This window comes from Pipistrellus kuhlii, unplaced genomic scaffold, assembly GCF_014108245.1.
Source record: "Pipistrellus kuhlii isolate mPipKuh1 unplaced genomic scaffold, mPipKuh1.p scaffold_m20_p_3, whole genome shotgun sequence".
In the NCBI taxonomy this organism is placed as follows: domain Eukaryota; kingdom Metazoa; phylum Chordata; class Mammalia; order Chiroptera; family Vespertilionidae; genus Pipistrellus; species Pipistrellus kuhlii.
The window spans coordinates 142,264,889-142,267,680 of NW_023425529.1; the positions used below are offsets into that span (position 1 = coordinate 142,264,889).

Genomic DNA, 2,792 nt, shown 5'->3' on the forward strand with positions numbered 1-2,792 from the left:
ACTGTCAAAAACAAAACTGGGAAATACATAATTATGTCCTGAGTATGCAGTAGTGAGGATTCAGACATCAACTATAAATGGTATAGAACAGTGGTTTTCAAATTATATTCATTTCTAGGGATTCTTTTCAGATTGACAAGGAATCCTCTTTGGAAATGAAGGAAGAGCCGAGCAGACAGTGGTTTGGAGCCTGCGTTTATGTTTTGAGCAGGTCAAATGGACTTTGACTACTTTAGGTACTGAGCTTTCAAAAAGAACGTGTCCTGGGGAATGGAGTACATGGTTATTTAAGCTCAGTTGCCAGTGAATTAAAGACTCTTGGGGGTTCTTTTTAACTGTCAGGTTCCATAACTCCATAGAAGAACAAAATAAAGGTATAATTTGGTTGCATACAGAGTCTGTTATCTCTTCCCTCTTTGAGTATATAAGTTCCTTCCCTGCAGGAGGATTATATTACTGCTCTCCTGTGAACCATAAAAAATATAAGCCTTGAAAACACTGTAAATTCAGAGGTATTTTTGAGAATATCTACTTGGCTATATTAAAGAACATTAAATATCTGTAAAGTAGATCATGTATCTAAGAATAGATTATCTTAAAATGCATATAATCTACAGTTAAACATAGAAACGTGTATGCACATATTTGACAATGAAGTAAAAGGTATTCTAAAGGGACTACATAAAAAATTAATAAAAGTTCAAAATGAATAGCATTTTCACATAGTTCCTTAATTATTCATTTTTAGTGGTTTGTTTGTAAACAATCTTAAAATTAAGAGAAAAGGTGCAAGCACAACAAAGGTGGTTTTGTGTGTGTGTTTTTCCAGAAACATTTGAGCATAGGTTGAGGATCTCATTCCCTTTCACCCTGAGCCCAGAAATTCTTTTTTATAATAAATCCCTTCAGAACCTGAGCTAAGATAGGAGGAAGAGGGATTTATTGCCTTCCAGGCCTTGGTTTCCTCAGGTAGAATTCCAGATCCTTGCCCTCCAGCACCTAGTCCTCTGTGCAGCCCTGTGGGCCAGATCTTACAGCGATGCACAAAGAACCTTGCCCTGCAGGATCTGCTCCTCTAGAAGACTGCTGATTTTGGCCTTCTTTGCCCTTTTATCACATATCTTCCAACTTTTTCCAGATGTTTTTTGTTTAAAATCTCTGTTTTTTCAGGAGTCTCCTTGGTCCCCTTCATGTGGCCCTAGGGCAGCGCCTAGGGGGACACGTACCACTGTGGTGAGGCATGCTATCAATGAGCACAATGCAGTGTTTTTATGAGGACCTTGGTGAGGACCAGTTCATTGTTGGATGCATCGTGGACAACATCAACAATCTGTGTTTTGCATATACAACACTTAGAGCCACGGGAGAGATTGCCCACATCCAGCCTCAAGGCATGAAACTTCTTGTTGCCACCCTGCACCAGGAGGGGCCAATCTTAATGTTGGCAGCAAGGCAGCCCAGCTTTTGTGTGTGTGTGTGTGTGTGTGTGTGTGTGTGTGTGTGTGTGTGGTGGGGCTTTCTCTTGCCCCCAATCTTATAGCACTTGTGCCACTTGTCTCCAGAGATGCCCATAGCTCAACACTGACTAGAAAGAGGCCAAAATTATTTCATGTTTAAGTAAGTACCCACTCCCACATAACCACAATCTGAGTCAAAACTGAAAATTAATATTGATACATTATAGCCATTTCATCTTTAAATATAACTCATCTTGCCAAAACCAGTTTGGCTCAGTGGTAGAGAGTCGGTCTGCAGACTGAAAGGTCCCAGGTTCGATTCTGGTCAGGGGCATGTACATTGGTTGCGGGCACATCCCTGGTAGGGGGTGTGCAAGAGGCAGCTGGTCGATGTTTCTCTCTCATCGACGTTTCTAGCTCTCTAGATCTCTCCCTTCCTCTCTGTAAAAAATCAATAAAATATATATTTTAAATATTACTCATCTTGTTAATTGTTCTTATATTATTCTTTATAGCAAAGTGGTCAAGTTACTTACGACTCTCTAGTTTCCTCTAACTAGAATAAGTTCTCACTGCTTCATTAACTGTTAGAATTTTCAGACCTTTGGAGTATAAGAAAGTCATTCTGTAAGTGTTCCTCAATCTAAGTCTGTCTGATATTCCCTCATAATTATCTATACAAGTTACTCATCTTTGCCAGGAATATCACAGAAGCCAAGTTGCGTTCTCTTTGCATCTGATTAGGTGGCATATAATTTCTATTTTTCCTAACACTGATGATGATCACTTTGATCAGTTGATTAAACTGGTATCTGACAGTGTTCTCCGTTTTCTTTTGCAATTAGCAAGTATTTTATACACAGGTACATGGAAACCATGTAAATAGCCAAATTCCTTATCAAACTTTTCACTTATTCAATTTGTTTATGTTAACATAAGCTAATAATTTTATATTTTATTCAATGAGTTAAAAGCAATTAATACTTATTTGGCTAATGGGAGAGCCCTTTTAAGTTGCTTTTTTTTTTTTAACATTATCGACTTCTTTAAGGTTCCTTTTCAGGTTCCAACACTTAGATATAGTACCACCACCCCCCACCACCCCACCCCCGTCATCCCCTGTGTCTTCCCAACTCAGATCCATTAGAATAGCATGCCTTCATTGCTGTGTGCCACTTCAGAGTTTTAGGACTGAATTGCTTAGAGCAGTGATTTTCAACCTTTCCCATCTCATGTACCACATAGACTAGTAAAATTCAGTGGCACACCAAAAAATATGTATTTTGCCGAAACCGGTTTGTCTCAGTGGACAGAATGTCAGCCTGTAGACTGAAG

At 39.0% G+C, this 2,792-nt stretch overlaps 1 pseudogene; it reads right to left on the reverse strand.

Moving 5' to 3' along the window:
* Positions 1-939: 939 nt before the first annotated feature.
* Positions 940-1,572, reverse strand: LOC118729676 (annotated as a pseudogene).
* Positions 1,573-2,792: the final 1,220 nt, after the last annotated feature.